Below are 21,832 nucleotides of genomic sequence, written 5' to 3'. Positions count from 1 at the left end.
ACCTCGCAAGATAAGGGCCAGCCAAGGCGGTCAAAAGCCTTTTCGGCATCTAACCCAAGGACTAATGTCTCCAATTTGTCCCTGTTCGCCACGTCTATGAGGTCAATAATCCGTCTTGTATTGTCCCCTGCTTGACGGAGGGGGACAAAACCCACCTGATCCTTATGTATTAAAGAGGGGAGTATCAGTTTCAATCACATCGAGAGGAGTTTAGTAAAAATTTTCAGGTCAGAGTTTAGAAGTGCGATTGGCCTATAACTGGCACATAATGAAGGATCTTTGTCAGTTTTGGGGATTAACATGAGGTATGACCTCTGCGTGTCTAAAGGGATAGGGGTTTGCTGAAGAAAGGCATTAAACAACTTACACAAATGAGGTAGGAGAATCGGGAGAAATGTCTTGTAATATTCATAGGGGAGGCCATCTGGACCGGGGGATTTATGTGATGGCAAAATTTTAACGGTAGCTGTCAATTCTTCTACCGTGATAGGGGCATTGGGGGAAAGTACGTCCGACGCCTGAAGCTTGGGGATTCCACTTTCCTCCAAGTATTGTTGCAAACGATCAGCCAGGTCAGGGGGGAGAGGGTCCTGTGGAATCTCGGGGTCATTATATAGAGCTGTATAGAATTCCCCAAAGGCCCAAGCTATGTCTTGAGGGTGTCATAAGAGTGCATCTCTTCTATCTTTTATTTGGTGGGGGGTGGTCGTGTGGGAGCATTCTGACAATTTGCGCGCCAATAGTGAGTGGGCTTTGTTGCCTTTGTCATAGTAGGTTTGTTTTAATCTAAGGAGTGCCTTCTCTACATGGCCTATTGCTAAGTCTCGGAGGGTAGTCCGTAAGCAGACAATTTTTTTAAGGAAAGGTATGGATGGTGGAGTTTGTAATTGGAGCTCTAGGGCTCTGAGATCTCTTTCAGCTTGGAGTTTAGAAGCTTTCGCATCTTTCTTCATGGCCGAGGAGATCGCTATACAGCGCCCTCTGAGGACCGCCTTGTGGGCCTCCCAAAGAGTAGAGTGGGAGATATCAGAGGTGTCATTTTCAAGGAAATAATTCTGCAATGTGGACTCTAGTTCCGATTTAGATGGGATGTGTTGGAGGAGGAAATTATTTAATTGCCAGTTACATGGTTTAAGGGTAGGGATGCCTATCTCTAAGGACATAGTTACAGGAGCGTGATCGGACCAAGAAATAGGTAGGATCTGGGTGTCCTTAGTGGCACGAAGGGTGGCATTGTTGACAAAAATATAGTCTATACGGCAGTGCGTGCGGTGAGGGGCAGAAAATAATGTGTATTGTCTATCTCCCGGGTGCAGGGCCTGCCATATATCAAATAAGGCATAACGTCTGGTGATTTGGCAAAATAATTTTGAGTCCCGAGCAGCGCGGGTTCGTGGATCTGTGGGGTTAATTACGCGGTGATCTAGACCTACCAAGTGGGATAAATTAAAGTCCCCACCAATTATCAAATATTCATTGGGGAATCTAAACAGTCATGCAAATATTTTAGATAGGAAATGGATTTGTCGGGTATTAGGGCATACAGGGTGCAGTTAGTGACAGCCTGTGTTTGCCACTGACCTCACAAGATAAGGGCCAGCCAAGGCGGTCAAAAGCCTTTTCGGCATCTAACCCAAGGACTAATGTCTCCAACTTGTCCCTGTTCGCCACGTCTATGAGGTCAATAATCCGTCTTGTATTGTCTCCTGCTTGACGGAGGGGGACAAAACCCACCTGATCCTTATGTATTAAAGAGGGGAGTATCAGTTTCAATCACATCGAGAGGAGTTTAGTAAAAATTTTCAGGTCAGAGTTTAGAAGTGCGATTGGCCTATAACTGGCACATAATGAAGGATCTTTGTCAGTTTTGGGGATTAACGTGAGGTATGACCTCTGCGTGTCTAAAGGGATAGGGGTTTGCTGAAGAAAGGCATTAAACAACTTACACAAATGAGGTAGGAGAATCGGGAGAAATGTCTTGTAATATTCATAGGGGAGGCCATCTGGACCGGGGGATTTATGTGATGGCAAAATTTTAACGGTAGCTGTCAATTCTTCTACCGTGATAGGGGCATTGAGGGAAAGTACGTCCGACGCCTGAAGCTTGGGGATTCCACTTTCCTCCAAGTATTGTTGCAAACGATCAGCCAGGTCAGGGGGGAGAGGGTCCTGTGGAATCTCGGGGTCATTATATAGAGCTGTATAGAATTCCCCAAAGGCCCAAGCTATGTCTTGAGGGTGTCATAAGAGTGCATCTCTTCTATCTTTTATTTGGTGGGGGGTGGTCGTGTGGGAGCATTCTGACAATTTGCGCGCCAATAGTGAGTGGGCTTTGTTGCCTTTGTCATAGTAGGTTTGTTTTAATCTAAGGAGTGCCTTCTCTACATGGCCTATTGCTAAGTCTCGGAGGGTAGTCCGTAAGCAGACAATTTTTTTAAGGAAAGGTATGGATGGTGGAGTTTGTAATTGGAGCTCTAGGGCTCTGAGATCTCTTTCAGCTTGGAGTTTAGAAGCTTTCGCATCTTTCTTCATGGCCGAGGAGATCGCTATACAGCGCCCTCTGAGGACCGCCTTGTGGGCCTCCCAAAGAGTAGAGTGGGAGATATCAGAGGTGTCATTTTCAAGGAAATAATTCTGCAATGTGGACTCTAGTTCCGATTTAGATGGGATGTGTTGGAGGAGGAAATTATTTAATTGCCAGTTACATGGTTTAAGGGTAGGGATGCCTATCTCTAAGGACATAGTTACAGGAGCGTGATCGGACCAAGAAATAGGTAGGATCTGGGTGTCCTTAGTGGCACGAAGGGTGGCATTGTTGACAAAAATATAGTCTATACGGCAGTGCGTGCGGTGAGGGGCAGAAAATAATGTGTATTGTCTATCTCCCGGGTGCAGGGCCTGCCATATATCAAATAAGGCATAACGTCTGGTGATTTGGCAAAATAATTTTGAGTCCCGAGCAGCGCGGGTTTGTGGATCTGTGGGGTTAATTACGCGGTGATCTAGACCTACCAAGTGGGATAAATTAAAGTCCCCACCAATTATCAAATATTCATTGGGGAATCTAAACAGTCATGCAAATATTTTAGATAGGAAATGGATTTGTCGGGTATTAGGGCATACAGGGTGCAGTTAGTAATAGCCTGTGTTTGCCACTGACCTCGCAAGATAATGTAGTGTCCCCGTGGATCTACAAAAGACTCAGAACATTTAAAGGGGGAACCACGTTTAAATAGAATAGCCACTCCTGCTCGCTTGCGGGGGCTAAATGCTTTGTGAACCTGAGGATATTGTCTGGATGCAAAGGTGAAGGCGTCTCCTTTAATAAAATATGTTTCCTGTAGCAGGACAATGTCCGCCCCAGAATGCCTGAGCTCTCTCAACAAAAGATGTCTTTTTTTATTTGAATTCAATCCGTGAATACGTCCAGGTGATCATCCAGAACACATGGCGAACCAGGAAGGGGGTGAATGGGAAAGAGATAGAGGGAGAGGAGGAAAAAAAGAGAATAGTTAGAAACATAGTAATTAAAAGTAAACATTGCCATGAAGTCCCAAGCAGTTCAAACCTCCTGGGATATATTGAGTTCCAGTAAGTGCTCCCGGTCAGAGCCCATAATGAGGAACCAGGCCGGGGGGACATAGAGAACCGTAAAAACAAAAACAACGGTACTCAAATACCTTAACAAGGTAGAAAGGGATCTTTAGTAAGACAATCCTATAGGGGGTCTAGTGATGAGAGAAATTACCACTTTCAAGTCTCCATTAGGGGGTGCCCAATGAACTAAACAAGATAACGGGCATGAGGCCTAAGGGGAGTGCAAATAAGGCTGATGGGTAAATCAGGAGAAACTAATATGGCAGTCAACCATTCTTAGGTTTAGTAGACCCTCGGGGAGAGTCCCGTTCTCTGGGGCGTTTAGTTGGAGGAATCTTCTGCCAGACCGATGGGGGTGGCGTTGGTGTTTCCACTAAATCCCATTCTTGAAGACGGGGAACAGGGATCTCCATGGTGTCGCAGAAATTGTCCAAGTCCTCAAGGAATTGCAACACTGCTAATTTTCCTTGTCAGCGGGCTGTTAAGCTGAAAGGGAAACCCCAGCGGTAGATTATATTGTTTTCTTGTAGTGAAATAAGTAGAGGTTGGAGGAGTCTGCGTTTCTGCAAAGTAATCCAAGAAAGGTCTGGGTATGGCTGGATTGGTGTGTTTTCATAGACCACATTCTTGGTGATGCGGCTGGAGACTTAGATGGTGGTCAGCTCCCTGTAGTTGGGTGCGATGCACGGCCAGTTTGGTCCCTTGAATTTCCTCCTCCGCCATCTCCACCCTCTCAGAGAGGTGTTTAAGGTTGGCATGAATTACTTGGATTTCCGCCCGACAGGTGGATTTGACCTCCTCAATAAGGAGTTTAAAGTGCTCTTTGGTGGGGATGGCTCGGAGACAGGCCTGCCATGATGGGGTCTGCTGAAATCGGGGCTCAACCCCCATTTGTTGTTGTGGATAATGCGGTGGAGAGGATTCTCGCTGAGGGACAAGGGGGGGTGCAGATCGTAGTGACTCCCAGGTCTGCATTTGGGGGTCCTGCGAGTTACCCCACACAGGCATCTGTGAAGGAGAGTGATGACCGTTTGTTGGCACATCCATATGGGTCAAGTTCAGGGAGCTGGTCACCTGAGCATAGGACATTGCCTGGCCTGTCCCCCGCTCTGTGAATTTGGGGTTACTGTAGCGAGATTGTCTCTGTGGCTGGGGAGAGTCTGGGGCAGGACAATGCGCCTGCCAGGGGGTACATTCCCCAGTTTTCTCTGCTGTTAGGGTTCCCGGGCCCCAGGCATACTCTGGATCTGGTAGCGGGGGGAAAGTCACCCGACTGTAGTGAGGGGGTAGGGGATACAGCTCCTCCCACAGATAGGAAAGGGTCTGAGACCGTGCGCAGCAGCCGTGGGAAGGCCTCAGAGCACTGCGTATATGTGGCTGCAGTGAGGCCTAGTGCTGTGTCCCAGGGTTCATGCTGCAGCTCAGCCTGGGATGTGTGGGGCGGAGATGGACTCACCACACCTGGGTCTCGGTGTTGCAGCCCACCTGTCTCCCGAGCCAGTGCTTATGTGCTCTGTGGATGCATTGGTGGTGGGGAGCTTGGCAGTAGCGGCGGCCTCGTGGAGGAGGCGGATGTCGTCGGCGCCATCTTGTCCATCCCGTCGTTGGGAGTGGAAGGTGGCTTAAAGTACCCTCGGAGGGTCGTAGAGGAGCCGGAAGGTGGTTGGGATGATCCTCTGGTTTTAGAGGATCGTGTTCTCCTGTTTCCACCCATATACAGGTGTTAAAAGTCCCCTTAATAGGCCGTTAGGCTGTGGGCTGGTGGAGAGGTAAGAGCTCAGGCTTCCATACAGGGCAGCTTCCGGTCCCTCCACAACTTTTTAAGGAGAAATTCTGCCAACTATGCTGCCTCAGTTGGGCCTGAGGCCAGAATTCATGTAAATGAACCAACCCTGATGGCGCTTGAAGCTGGCCATCCTGGCTTGCCCCCCCTGAGTTCCTGCAAGGTCCGTCTAAGATACCTTGAATGCTTTGCGGGTAGGGGGGCCATGAATATGCCAGACGATGTCTGAGACATTTTTTAAATAAAAAAATAATTTTAACTACTAAAATATTTGCTGACATTTACTGCTTGTGTTTCTTTTAGCTGACCCTGACTGAAATGTGGGTAGTCCTGAAAATGGCGTGATTGTGTAACATTAGAAAGCATTGTTGGGTGTTATTTACTAAAAGAAAATACACTTTGCACTACAAGTGCACTTGAGACTCCACTGAAACTGCACTTGTAGTGCAAAGTGGATTTGCCCTTAGGAAATAACCCCCATTGTCACAAAAAACACCAATTTTAACACAACAAAAGTTTTGGAGCATTGAAACAATAATCCACACATTCTTGATTATCAATCTTTTTAATACCAGCACTATCACATGTGCATTTAGAAAAGGTTTTTAAAACAAACCAACATGTTTGTTGTATAAAATTTTTTTGGGTCACATTAATAAAAGTAGAAATGTCCTTTTAAGGTAAAACAGGCATGTTTAAAAGCAACAAGAAATACACAAATCTGGAACTTACAAAGTTCAAATTTGTTAGAAATTGAAGGCAATATCAGACATGAGTATTTACAAACTGTGTATGATATTGCATTCAGAAGGGGTGAAGTCACCCCTGGAAAAGCCAAATTTTGAAGCTGCACACAAATTGCCTAATGTCAACATGTGCTAGCTGCCATCATGGGGGATCAAGGGAAGTGTTTTGTGGGTGCAACCCCTTCCTCTCAGCTACTTTATTATTGAGGAAGGGGTTGCACCCACAAAACGGCTACATTGATCTCCCGTGATGGCAGATAGCACATGTTGACACACTGTCTGCATCTTCAAAATTTGGCTTTTCTCGAATATGTCCAAAAATCTGAAAAAATTTTCGATTCAAAAAACAAAAAAAAGTAAGGGATTTGGAGGTGTTTTAAACTCTCCCTAAAACATCAATGATGTTCTTCATTTTGGTTTTAACATCATTGATGTTTTTCTGGATGTTTTCCAAGTCCCTATTATACCCCATGATCTCCCCGATCAGGATCTGGGCACTCTTATTGGTGAAATGTCCTTCATCCACAACATCACGATCACCTAAAAATATAAAAACAAACACACACCATCTATTATAAATCTGCTGGCATCCATCTCTTACCTGAGCCTGTGGTCGCAGACACTCACCTGTTGTGGTGAATATTTCCACCACGTCTCCCTCTTCCTCCTCCTGTTGACTTTGGTGGATTTCCACTTCCTCATGAGGTGGGGGGTCTGTGGTCTCCTCAGATGAGTGGTGTCCTCCGAGTCTTTTCTCCCCTATGTCACAAAAAATAGGTATACTTAGCACACAGATATTTGATGGCAGAAATAGGAACATGAAACATTGCTTGGAAGTGGGGTACAATTGTCTGTTTTGGCAGAGTTCCCAGATGAAGAATTATTTTTGTCACTTTGTCAAGCTTGAATACTTACCTGTTTTGTACAAGCTTCACAGATGGAGTCACCCCTATAGTATACACTGGAGCACCTGTGTGGGCCTAATAAAAAGGGTGTTCTGGTGTCCCACACTAGTGGTCCAGCGTCCAGATGTGTAAACAGCTGCTGAGTGTCCTCTCCTTACACAGAATCTAGTTTGCATTTCATTCTAGTTAACAACCCATTTAGACAACAAAATTATTTGAAGAGAAGTAGGCTAGCAAAAATGTATTCAAATGCATATGTCCAAAACATGGTGTTTTCTATGCCGAACGAACAATGTTTCATACGAACGAATAATGTGCCCATAAACATGAAATTTGCCATTTTAAACTGTACAACAGTAAAGAAAAGCACATGGAGCAGCACGAACATTAGAAAAATACAGAATAGGAACACAGGACAACTACTTACTTTTTTGCAGCACTCTCCTGATCCTTCTGTACTGATCGTGCTCCCTTAATTTGGGGTCCGACCACTGCTTCCTGAGTTGATCTTTCGATCGACGTACCCCAAAATTCTTCTACAGACTCTTCACAACTTTCGCCATTATCTTTACCTTTCTGACATTGGGGTTGGGGTAAGGTCCATACTTCCCGTCATAGTCGTCCCTTTTCAGTATGTCAACCATCTCCAACATCTCCCCAAAGGACATATTTGATGCCTTAAATCATCTCTTCCGGGTTCGGGACGTTTCTGGCTCCGGGCTTTCCTCCTCCTCCTCGTTGTTGTAATTAGCACGCACCTGCTGTGTTTCCACCATGTGCTCTTCCCCCACTGCGCCGAACGAGAAGGAGCGGGGAATAGACTAGAAAGAACGTCAGGGGCGGGCAGAGTTTCATGCATGCGCAGTGTATATAAAGCATAACACGCATGCGTAGTATGTACGATCTGTGAGCGGAGGAAGGAGTATCTGAGGCGCCGATCGTGATAATGAAGGTAAGATTTAAAATTGGGCCTATACTGCTTCTAGATTGAGGCCTATATTGGAAAAAGATTAGGTGACTTTAGCCTGACATTAGGGTTTGTCTTGTGTTGTGTCTTGCAGTGCAAATGGATATCTTGAAGAATCAGGATTTTATATGCATATTCATAGATATGTTCAGGGAGCTGCCTTGTCTGTGGCAGGTGAACCACCCCGATTATAAGAACCAAACAAAGAGGAAGGCAGCGCTGGATAATTTGCTGGAATTTGTGAAGCTGGTGATCCCCACGGCAGACATCCCCTATTTGAAGATCCTAATTGGTGGCATGAGGAGCACTTATCTAAGGGAGCGCAAGAAGGTCCAGGATTCCCAGAGATCAGCAGCAGATGACATTTATGTCCCCAGGCTGTGCTACTATGACAGACTGCATTTTCTAGCAGGCCAGACTGAACCCAGGCCATCACTCTACACTCTTCCTTCCACGCTTCCGTCCCCCCCAGCTGAGGCTTCAGACACCCAACCTGGGCCTTCCAGGCAGCAACATGTGGAGGAGCCCAGCTTGAGCCAGGTATAGCATTCTTATAAATATTTCTGGTTGTCAAATTAGGAGTACTAATTTCTGATTGTGATTGATCAACCAAAAACTAAAACCATGTCCCTTTTTCATACACAGGGAAGTCTCACCCAGGAGGTGGCTGGGCCAAGCAGGCTGCCCGATACCCAGGTCCCTCCCCTCCGCCTTCAAAGACAAAGTGGCAGGAAGAGGAGTAACCTGGAGGAGGCTGCAATAGGCCTATTTTGGAAGGCTACTGAGGCCCTCAGAACACCCCATAGTGTGGAAGAGGATTTTGCTGCAATAACAGCCTGCAAAATGCTGCAAATGGAGGAGTGTTAACGCCTCTTATGTAAGTGTGTCATTTTAGAAGCTCTACAGAAGGGGTTGAGGGGCCAACTCACATGCGAAAGCCACATTTGTCAGCTCACCCATGGTCCTCCTCCTCCTCCTCCTCCTCCTGGTCCTACTCCTCCTCCTGCCACACCTCCAACACCAGAGCCACAGCCGGGAAGGAAGCGTGTAAGGAAGACCAGAGAGTGATGGCCTGGGTTTAGTCTTGTCTGGCAAAAGATGCAGGCTCTTGTATGACCACAGCCTGGGAACATACATGTCATCTGCTGCTTTCAGGATCTCTTGGACTTCTGGACCAGATTGCACTCCCTTAGATATGGACTCCTCAGGCCACCAATTTTGCAGTCAAATAATTGATGTGTGCCCTGGGGGTCAAAGGCTTCGCCAATTTCTGCTGTTTCTCCAGCGTTGCCTGCCTCTTTGTTTGGTTATGAGCCCTTAATAAAGGAATTTGTGTTTCAATTATACTTGTCTATGTGTGTTTTCCTTCAAAAAGGACAGTTTTATTGTGAGGAGGCAGGTACATTTCAAAAATACAATGTGAAATTAGCAAGAGACACCAACACCAAGCAACCTCCTTGAGATTAAATAATACAATATAATAATGGTGTTGTGGTAACTTGACACACAAAAATATTCTGGTAAAATAAATAAATAAATAAAAGATCAGGCTTGAAAAAAATTAAAAATTATTGCGGCTCTAAAAAACAGTTAAAAAGAAGTCTGAAGAGTGGGAGGAGTCAACTCACCAGATAAAGTGTAGATGTAGAAAAAATCACTCGTCACCACGTGATAATGTAGTCTGCTTACCAGAAGGTAATAAGGATTAGGCTTGAATGATTAATTCTCAATGGCATCCAGCAAATCCAGCCAACTGGAACCCCTCATCAGACAACAACCTCCGTGTAACTTCCTTCATGTATATACACCTCCCAATGATTACTTCAGAATTAGGGCTTTCAGGCATGTAGTCATCATATACCCGGGAAGAGAAATGAAGGTCCCATAGTGAAGCCTCTGATTACCAGGATATCCTAAGAATTGGGAAACTGCCTTAAGGCAAGCTGCATGCATGTAATAAAGATCAGCTGACACAAGCAGAGATCCCTCTCCTCTTCCACTGCACACATCTTTTGTATTGCCGACTCAGTCTAGGAGCAGGGGAGACAGTGAGATTCCAGGAGAAGCAAGAGCTGAAGGACACCTACACCTCCAAGGAAAAAAGGGAACGTGCAGCTGGTGCTAGCTGGTGCTAGCTGGAGAAATACTAGCATATCTATTCCTGATAAGGATCGTGACTCCAATAAACATAAATTAAGAAAGCTGGAGCAGATCAAACTCTGAACTGGAACTATAACAAAAATGGGATTTTACCAATCATATTTAAAAGATCGTCTGTAGCGGGTATAATAGGCATGCAAAACTGACCATTTTCACTAGGTGACATCTTCCCAGAAGCGAGAGAGGGAGATACGTCCAGTTTCCCAATTCTTGTGATATCCTGGTAATCAGAGGCTTCACTATGGGTCCTTCATTTCTCTTCCCGGGTATATGATGACTACATGCCTGAAAGCCCTAATTCTGAAGTAATCTTTGGGAGGTGTATATACATGAAGGAAGTTACACGGAGGTTGTTGTCTGACGAGGGGTTCCAGTTGGCTGGATTTGCTGGATGCCATTGAGAATTAATCATTCATGCCTAATCCTTATTACCTTCTGGTAAGCAGACTACATTATCACATGGTGACGAGTGATTTTTCTACATCTACACTTTATCTGGTGATTTGACTCCTCCCACTCTTCAGACTTCTATTGAACTGTTTTTTAGCGCCGCAATAATTTTTAATGTGACTTTTTGTTTGATATCAATGAACTTTGCTGGCCGCTTGCTTCTTTTAGTTCAGCGCAAATTTTTTCTTGTTTTTTTAAAAAAATACAAACCAAAAAATAAAACATTGAAATTTTTTTTCGGTAGATGTGACAAATATTATATTATATTTATATTATAAATATTATATTGATGAAATCACGATAAATAATAAAGAAATACGTTTGTGAGAACTCTGTGTGAATATGAGCAGCAAAACAACTTCATTCTTCTAGCATTATAAAGAAAAAGAGAGTGCGCTGCATTAAACAATTTCAAACATTGCACGAAGGCTTATTTTATCAGACCGAGCAGTTCCGTCTCGGAATTTCTTCTGAGCATGCGTGGCACTTTGTGTGTCAGAATTGTCCACACATGGTCATAATTGACGTGATCGGATTTTGTTGTCGGAAAATTTTATAGCCTGCTCCCAAACTTTCTGTGTCGGAAAATCCGATGGAAAAAGTCCGATGGAGCCCACACATGGTCGGAATTTCCGACAACACGCTCCGATCAGGCCACACTGGAGGGGTAGTGTTTTGGTCAGGAGCATCTCAAGGTTGGAGATGGCTTAGGTCCATAAGATTAAAAGCTATACCCCGTTTGGCCTTAACATCGAAGTTGATGTCAATTCCTTCATTGACAATTCTTAGTGACTTTGTGTTATTTGAGTGTTCACTTATGATTTTAGTATTATGTCTGTGAATTTGATTACAGATTTATCTTAGTTACATACATGTTGATTTATGTTATTTTTTAATTATGCACTGTAACTGCAAACCTTTTTTGGTTGTATATTGTTAGAGGTACCCGGTGGTGTTTCCATTGGACAGTGTTTGTTATTAATCTGTTTCCCTTACCACTTCGTATGCCCTTTACCTTTGAGTGGCTCAGAGGGAATGGCGGGGCGCTTTTCCACTTAGGGAGATGCTGATATCAAATTTTCCCCCCTTTTTTTAGATATTATTTTTGTACATTTTGGTTCTAGCTTATTTTGAGCCTTTACATGGCAATTTAAAAATAATTCAATTCAATCCTTTAAGTTGTTTTTACTTAAGGCTTGCTTAGGTTTTTTCTAGTGACTGCAATTTTCAACCTATACTGCATTTGCAGTGTCAGTAGGCCTTTTTTAATTATGTATTCTTATTTAGCATTGGATTAGTAATACATGGTAATTTTTTACCCCCTCAGGTCACACATCAGATGTATTCCAAACATTCTAAAATCTTTTTGGTGTACCTTGGCTTTTTAACGTGTCACACTTTCAATTTAGGTTTATTTTTATCCATATTATGGGTTCCTTAGGCATATTGATATATTTGCTCTTAGTTTTTCCCTTAGGTGGGATGGCGCCCAGTGGTTCCTGCCTCGAGACCTAGATCGAGGTGGGGTTGGTAGTTTGCATTTAAGTGGTGCGTCAGGCCACCGCCCGTATCCCGTGACCATGTCCGCTAGTGATGAAACGACGTAGGGAGGAGGAGCTACGTTCTGACATCACCGCTGCGCGTTCAGTCCCAGAAGCTACGGGCTGTTTGGAAGCCGGCCGGCTCATTTTTATTGTCTTTTGCTTATACATTTTCGCTGATCTGTAAGTGTCCATTTGTCCTTTTTATATTTGATTAAATGTTAAAGGATTTACGCTATGTGGAGCTCTTTGTTGTTGTCTTTTTGGTGATAATACTGCCCTGCTGAGTTTTCTGCTGACGATCCCCATTGACGCTGAAGTATCCAGTGCCTGTCTGTGAGATCCCAGTTCAGTGTGGTCCCCTGTAATAAGGGACCAACGATTTCTGGTAAGCGGCAGTATTTTTCCATAGTGGAGACTTCATCTTTGCACTTGTCACTACAGTGTGGAATGACACTACGCATCACCTTGGGATCTGTATTTTGCATTATGGACTCATTTCTATTTTTTTAACTATTCATTATATATATTTTTTGGGTTTTTTACTTCACCAAGTTTATGGGCATTCTCAATTGAATTTCTTTCCATATTTGCACATTTTTCCAATTGTATTTGTTCTTTGACGTATCTTAATTAGGTTTAGGTTTAGTTTATAGCACTTTTAATTTGCACCTCAATTATTTTGATTCAATGTATGTAGTATCACTATTGTGATTTGTGGTACCTATCACTGGGAGCCTTAATACCACTTCTTCCCATTAGCATGACTTTTTTGTTTTGTATTTCTGATTGATGTCGTATAACACTTTGTAGTTGCAGCTCAATTTATACATTTTTTAGGGCAATATTTTTTATACGCATTACGCTCCGATCGCACATTTTCCGTCAGAGAAGATAAAGAGCCTCATCCACAAATACCACAAAAGCCAGGGGGAGTGCTGTGACCACTGAGAAGTGATAAATACATTTACAGATAAACAAACTGCTGCGCTACAAATCACTTTACAAACCAAAAATATGAAAATATAAAAAAGTGTAAACAAGTTAATAGTCCCAAGTGCAAATGATTAACCACTTAAGCCCCGCACCATTTGGCTGCCAAAGACCAGAGCACTTTTTGCGATTCGGCACTGCGTCGCTTTAACTGACAATTGCGCGGTCGTGCGACATGGCTCCCAAACAAAACTGATGTTTTTTTTTTCCCACAAATAGAGTTTTCTTTTGGTGGTATTTGATCACCTCTGCGATTTTTATTTTTTGCGCTATAAACAAAAAAATTGCGACAATTTTGAAAAAAACGCATTATTTTTACTTTTTGCTATAATAAATATCCCCAAAAAATATATAAAAAAACATTTTTTTCCTCAGTTTGGGTCAATACGTATTCTTATACATATTTTTGGTTAAAAAAATCGCAATCAGCGTTTATTGATTGCTTTGCGGAAAAGTTATAGCGTCTACCAAATAGGGGATAGTTTTATGGCATTTTTATTAATAATTTTTTTTGATGGTGGCGGTGGTTGGCAGTATCATGCCTCTTGCTCAATAATCACTCAGAGAGAGCAAAAAATATCCATAGCACAATATTACCAGTAAAATTTATCACATTTATTCAATACCTGCTTACATTAAAGTTTTGTCACATCCACAGTACAGGTAGGGATAAAAAACAAAGAGGCACGATGCTGGAGTGTTCATGCAGACATGATGGAGCTTTTGTAGCGGGGACCCTAGCAGCTATCCATTGAGATCTAAAGCTTTGTCTGACCATAAGGTCATTCTCTGAGGTGAGCGGCCAATTTATTCATTGGTGGCGGTGTTTTCTGCTTGCTCCTTTGCTTCACTGAATATTTTTCTCTCTTCAATTACGATATTGACTGAGCAGTCATCTTTTTGTTCTTTGCACTTGGACTTTATATATCTATTTATTTATTTATTTTTTTCACTTGGCCCTAATATATATATATATATATATATATATATATATATATATATATATATATATATATATATATATATATATATATATTTCAAATAGTTGCAGGCAGCTGTTCGATTTATTTGATTATATTCGATATATTAATAGCACCTTCTTGAGTCTTTTCACATAGCAGCATGCAAGTTCATCAATATTCATTAATTACATTCAATTTCTTAAAACAGGAATGAAGTTCTTTTTTAAACATTTGAAGTATATCTACCTATTATTCTAAAAGATACCAGTACAGGAAAAAAGCTTACTTGCAGTATTTTTATTTTTTTTCTTGTTTACTTTTTTTTTTAAACTCTGGGTAATTATTCTTTCTCTTTCCCTTTATACTTACAATCTAAAAAACAATAACAACACAAAAAATAAATGCATATTTTTATTCTCAACGTTCAGAGTTGTTTACTGACTTGTTTCTATCAGGCACATGTTGCATGTGTTATTATAATGTCATACTATAGACTAGGGTTGTTATAATTAAATCACAGATATTGGCAGCTCCTTATAACCAGGTGTTGTTTTATTTTTCAGATTGTTATTTACTATTCCCTAATTATTATTATTATTATTATTGATATAAGAAAGGAATTAGCATGTAACATTTCTGTTGTGCATGAATGCTGTATCTTATGACTGCATATCTTACTTGTCAAGCAATATTTTGAAGGGAATAAACAAATTGCACATTGTGTTTTTAAGCTTATTAACTGTAACGTCATAGGCAGAAAACCTGATTATTTTCCAACAACCCGATTTCACAAATGGAAAAGCAGCATCTGTTTTCCTGCAGCTTCACATATGGCTATCAATGTCGCTTAGAAAAGCTTGTGCAGGTAACTGAAGCAAAAGAACTTCTCTGGAGGACAACAACCTGAGGGACTAAGAGACAATGATCCCAAATGGTAAATATTTGCTGTCTAGGAATAACAAATGCACTTTTATCACATGGGGCCTTTAGTAAATTCGCTCTGGAAGACAAATAAAAAAGCAATCTTTGTGGATTTTGGCATAGGCTATTGACTTAATTTCATATACTGCACCTGCACACCATATTCGTGTTGTCTTTTATGCTTATATAATTCAAAGATAGCCTTGCCTGACCTTTTATGCACCCAGTGCGGAAAAATAAAACATACTATACACTATGCATGCTTACGTAGGAACCCTTGCCTTAAGGACTTATGCACACCAGTGAGCCATGCACATCCCTTGTATGCACTTATGCCTTGTTTCCATTGAAGGGGTTACCTTAGCAAAGCTTCCTAATAATCAGTCAGTAGTTGGCTGAGTTGCCAGAAAGTTAAATAGTTCACTTTATTTGAATAGTTAAAAAACATTAAACATTAGGCAACACACTTAATTAAAATGTTGAATTGTTAAACGCAGTAGGGCCAAAAGGGCCCTGTTACTGCGACTACAGTTTAGTAATAGGCCTGACACAACAAACAAAAGACGCACTAAACAAAACAAAGGGTATTCTCAAGTATATACGAATATGAAATCTACCAAACTTAACTCAGATGAATGGAGGTATTAGACTTTACCATTTGTTGCATCAGTTGTCCTCTAAGATCCGCTCTGGATTGTTCATTCAGAAATGCTGCCCACCTGGTGAGAGGGAGTACTGATGAGAGGATGCGGCTCCGATGCAGACAGCATCAGCTGGAGGGACGGCGGGATCGTGGATTGTGAAGCCGCGGTCGCTACCTCCTAGTCTGATCGCTGTGGTAGTACCCGCCTACTGATGGAAGTCCTCCGGCTCCTGGTATTCCTCCTAGGGGCTTGAATCCACCGCCAGTTGGTTGAGGGAATCAGCTTGGTGCGGATGCCGGGTTAGCATCAGTAGGATAGGCTGGTCGGAGCGGTCAGCTGGCAGCAGCTACCTGACACTTCGTCTCATCTCCCGATCATCTCCTGATCTCACACTCCCATACTCTGCCCGGCGCCCGCGGCGTGTCAGCGTTGATGACGTCAACGCGTTTCGCTATTTGCCGATAGCGTAGCTTCTTCTCGGACGACTGCACTTCTAGTGAAGCCGGCAGTAGTAAATAACCATCCCATTTGTTCCCCCACCACCATTCCCACCTATCCCTAAAAGGATTTTTCTTACCGCTGACTCGTATCTTTTGGCTAAAATGTGAACTTTAACATCAAATAACAGATACTAAATTGGTGACATTAATTTGATCACCCATTACCAGCCAACTACTAGCAAAATCCTTACGGCGCCCGGGAGCTGTCATCTGTTGTATGTATTGTTTTTGTTTTGTTTAGTGCATCTTTTGTTTGTTGTGTCAGGCCTATTACTAAACTGTAGTCGCAGTAACAGGGCCCTTTTGGCCCTACTGCGTTTAACAATTCAACATTTTAATTAAGTGTGTTGCCTAATGTTTAATGTTTTTTAACTATTCAAATAAAGTGAACTATTTAACTTTCTGGCAACTCAGCCAACTACTGACTGATTATTAGGAAGCTTTGCTAAGGTAACCCCTTACCCAGACACTAGCACTGGGTGCTCTTTTTCTTTTTTGTACTATTATGGTTACAGCATTAGTTTACCATTAACTTTGTGGTCACCTCAACCTGACCACCTCATAATGCTCCTTGTTCCCTTCCCCATACCCTTTCCCCAGTTTAATTTACTTGTTTCCATTGAGCAGATCGGATCGGTTCGGATACGTACGCTATTTTGAGTGTTTCGATTATGAAAGCGGCCCATACAACCGAACCGAACTGCACCATTCAGGGTCCTGCTTCAGATGTGGGGCCATAGAAAACGGAACAGTTTGGTTAGGGCGGAGCTACGATACATTCCACTGATTGGTGGACGTGTGACGCCATGCTAGGCATTTTTTCTAAACCCACGTATGGCGCCTGTCAGTTCGACTTGCAGTGAAAACGCTCACCTGAATAAGCCAGACCATTCCAGGCCTTCCAAACTGTACCGACCCGAACCGATCCGCTCAGTGGAAACGAGGCATAAGAGACCTGACACACTGATCTTGGTACAACACACTGGGGGTTATTTACGAAAGGCAAATCCACTTTGCACTACACATGCAAACTACAGGTGCAAAGTGCACTTCGAATTGCACTGAAAGTGCACTTGGAAGTGCAGTCGTGTAAATCTGAGGGGTAGATCTGAAATGAGGGGAAGCTCTGCTGATTTTATTATCCAATCATGTGCAAGCTAAAATGCTGTTTTTTATTTTACTTGCATGTCCCCCTCAGATCTACAGTGACTGCACTTCCAAGTGCACTTTCAGTGCAATTTCAAGTGCACTTTGCACTTGTAGTTTGCACTTGTAGTGCAAAGTGGATTTGCCTTTAGTAAATAACCCCCACTGTTACAGTTCTTTTCGCTGCAGCAGTGTTACCTTTTCCTCAACACATGCCATGCACAGAATATATGCTTATGAAGGGATCCTGCCTTAAAGGCTTATTCACACCAGCAAGCTAGTGTGAATGCACAATCACTGCATCTCTGAGCACTGCATTGTATACTTTTTTTTGAGATTGTAGTGGTTTGTGTTGCAATCCACACACTTTTTTTCAGCACTGTGTGGTGTGAACTGATAGTATAGGAAACAAGACATTTTGCATTGATTGGTCTATGCATTGGGGCTGCACTTGAAGTTGTTGCAAGAGTAGCTCCAACGCATTTGGTGTGAATGAGCGCTTGTCATGTGTTTTCAACTAGACTAAATTCTGTTGATGTTATGTGTGTTTGTTGGGTTTCTTGTACACCTAGGACATTGATTACTTCTGCCTGCTGCTGTTGAGTGTTCTGCAATAGTTAGAGTGAGAGGCTATAACTTGTTGGGCTATGAATGTCTGCCTTCACTTATAACTGAAGCGTTTAGTTCAGTGGAGTGGGCTGAGGAAGAGGGTAGATATTTAGACTTTCTAGAAGGATCCTTGCCTCTCAGGCTTTACCTGGAGAGGATATCTGTAGAGAGGGGACCAGTTTTTGCCTCCCAGGTCTTTTTCCCGGGGGGGAGCTGGAGAGAAGTATGGTTTTACTCTCTTAGCTGCCTGTTTGCACCTAATGAATCCAAGCTGGTATGTGGCAAAGGCCAAAAGAATCCAAGGCCTTTTGCAGAGTTTAGGGAAGATACCTGTCTTGTCCTTTAAAATCTTAGCTGGCCTTTGGAAGAGGCCTAAAAAATCTACACTGATCTGTGACGGAGGTCTAAGAAGTTTAAACTGGCCTGTGGCAGAGTACTAAGAAACTGCAAGATAGATATCTGTTTGTAGCAACTTCTTCAGAGTCTATTGCTCAGCTATTCAAGATATATTTGACTATTCTACTGTTATATAGTGCTGGTTTACTAAAAGCAAATAGGATGCACACTTTACAAGGGGATTTTCCCTAGAGCTTAGTGAATGTGGTGAAATTTCACTTTGCAAAGAATGCTCAATTACATGCAAGAAAAAAAAAAAACATTTTTGCACATGATTGGATGATGGAAGTCAGCAGAGCTACATCTCTGCTCTCTCTACATCTCATCACTAAGCTTTGGAGAAAGTCCCCTTGCAACTTATCTTGCAAAGTGAACAGTCTATAAGCATTTATTAAATCAACCCCTATACAGTATACTGTAAAGTAATTGGGAGCCAGCTACCGAAATATTATTGGGAGCCAGCTACTGAAATATTAGAGCCACCATTACATTTGCTACTATTAAGAAGGCTTCTCTTAAAGAGCCATTAGCAAGTTTTCTGTGAATAAAATATTTTTGCAGTTTTTTGGGGATTTCTTGTGCCCAACCATCTCTCCAGCTATTGAGCAAATAAGGTAAGGTATTGAGCAAATACATCTTTAAACCTAGAACAAGCCTGAATTCAGATTTTTGCTATTAGTGGGTTGGTGTGTTGTTAGGTGCACCTACAGGGCAAGTCACCATTAGGGTGGCAGGAGAGTCTGTAAAATTCCATCAGTCCTCATAGGGTTAATAAGTATACCAACACAGTGCTGCGCTACTAAAAAAAATTCAAAACATAAAAAAAAACATATCATGTGACACAGTAAAAAATCGTCCATGTGTACAGTCCCAATATCAAATGCTTGCAGCATCAATTTGTGACTTCAAAGGATTTTGCTTCCCCAAACTGTGCATTGTTAATATTCAAAGTGCAAGTGCTCTCCTCCACCAGTGTGCTCTGGCCGCTCACCTCACATTCTAACCCCTGTTTTATCAGTGGGCCAGAAACAGCAGGTCTTCTTTAGGGGTAATCAGTAGATTGCCGGCGTATTAATCCTCCGTATCTCCCTCTTTTTCCCTAGTGGCTTACCAAGCCTCAAATCTCCCTCAAGGATATCGGGTATAAATGGGAACAAAAATATGGATCTAGTGCTCTCTGTTCAAAATGATTTATTTCTCCAGTAAAACAACATACAAAGTACTCACAAGCGAAGCACTAAAGCAGTGCGGGCTATCCAAACATGATAATCTCCATACAAAGCGAAATGGCCACATGATGATGTCAAGAACTAAGACTTCTCCCCCTATATGCGTTACGTCAACCCTCCCATCATTGCCTCTTATTAGTGTCCACCTGTGTTAAAGGAGGAGTTCCTTTTAATTCTCCCATTTAGAGGACTGTATGTCTCCAATGGTTCAGAGAAGCAGGATCTTCCATATTATGGATAGCGTAGGACCCACTGATATTGGGGTACTTTGACGTTGTAGTGGGCTTAGCACTATATAGCCATATGGTGTAACTAAATCCCCATATTTTATGATTATGCTCAGGTATTTTAAAAAGCCTTGCAGGAGTTAAATGTCATTTTTGTATGTGTGCGCTGTAATCTTTTTTTCTTTTTTACGTCAATGGGTGTGACTTCTTCAGTAGGGGTGGAGACCTGACGTCTCACCGCTCTTAATATAGGCTCCCGTCCCAATTGCTAGGCAACAATTCCCCTCTTCTCTGATGCAACTCAGTCCAGGGCTAAGCCCAGCTGTGCAACAGCACATACACATTCCGGGACGGGATATGGTAGTCACCCAGAATTTCTTTTTTTTTTACTTTTTATTCTTTATTTGAAATTTTTTTTCCAATTAAACATCTTAACATACCTACCAAAAAAATTATATCCCCTTTCCTCCCCTCCCCACCCCATTTAATATACAGAAGTACAAAAATATAAGACATAAACAAATACAATAGTTATTTATTCTATACCAAATTCCTCCCTTGGCCTTCTCATTCGAAACTCATTTTTTCAATACCCACTCACATGCTCTCTCCCCTCCATTTTCCACACCTTTTCACCCTCATTCACACTACTCTTACATTCCTGTATGTCACCATTATTTTAATTGTATTCAATCTCTATCACTTTTCTTTTTCTTTTAGCGGGGGGGGTATCGTTTATACCTGTCCTCTCTTCAAATCTTTATGTCCATCTTGCTCTATACCGATGGTTCATGGCAATCAGTGTCTTCCGCCACAATCTAAGAAGGGTATCCTTTTACCTCCCACCAGCGTTTCCAGATCTCTTCATATTTCTTTATACAACCTTGTCTGACATATACAGATTTTTTCTTCAGGATTGACTCTTTCATGCCTCGATCCCATTCTATACAAGTTGGGGGTGAGACTGACTGCCACCTTTGTGCTATCAATTTCCTTGCCTGGAATAAACCTAAGGATTGCAATCTGGGTGTGTCTGGGGTTTCCCTTCCCCTCTACATACCCCAGTACACAAAACCTTACATCTAGGTTTGGAGGTCCTCCGAATACCTGACTTATAAATCCGGATACCTCCTTCCAGAATAGCTTCAGACACCTCCAAAACACGTGAATTAAATCCCCTTTCATTTCCCCACATCTTGGACAGCTAGCATCCAATCTACGGCCAAACTAAAAGAGTTGTTGCGGAGTATAGAATGCTCTATATAGCAGGTAACAGGTGTGCAGAGGCGGCTCTAGACTTTGTGAGGCCTTAGGCAAAACTTAGACATGAGGCCCCACTCACTCCCATAATGGGAAAAATAATTCAAGGGATGAAAATGAACTGTATTAGGAGGGTACAGTATAGGGGAGTGGACAGTACAGGGGGTAGGTAAGTGGGCATAATAAAGATATATTTTCCTCAAGCAGAGCAGCACAGGGAAGCTGCTCTCACAGATCCTACCTATTCTGGTAGGCTGTCACAAAGAGAGAAATAAAGGGGGATGGGTGGAGAAGGAAGGAAGGAAGGAAGGAAGGAAGGAAGGAAGGAAGGAAGGAAGGAAGGAGAAAAAGAGAGAAAGAAAGATGGAAGGAAAGAAAGAGAAAAAGAGAGAAAGAAAGATGGAAGGAAAGATGGAAGGAAAGAAATAAAGGAGAAAAAAAGATGGAAGGAAAGAAAGAAAGAGAAAGAAATATGAATGGAAAAAAAGAAAGAGAAAGAGAAAGAAAGATGGATGGAAGGAAAGAAAGAAAGAGAAAGAAAGATGGATGGAAGGAAAGAAAGAAAGAGAAAGAAAGATGGATGGAAGGAAAGAAAGAAAGAGAAAGAAATATGAATAGAAAGAGAAAGATGGAAGGAAAGAAAGAAAGAGAAAGAAAGATGGATGGAAGGAAAGAAAGAAAGAGAAAGATGGATGGAAAGAAAGAAAGAAAGAAAGAGAAAGAAAGATAGAAAGAAAGAGAAAGAAATATGAATGGAAAGAAAGAAAGAAAAAAAGAAAGATAAAGAAAGATTGAA

The sequence above is a fragment of the Aquarana catesbeiana genome, linkage group LG05 (genome assembly GCF_042186555.1).
Source record: "Aquarana catesbeiana isolate 2022-GZ linkage group LG05, ASM4218655v1, whole genome shotgun sequence".
Classification (NCBI taxonomy): domain Eukaryota; kingdom Metazoa; phylum Chordata; class Amphibia; order Anura; family Ranidae; genus Aquarana; species Aquarana catesbeiana.
This window is presented reverse-complemented; position numbering follows the sequence as displayed.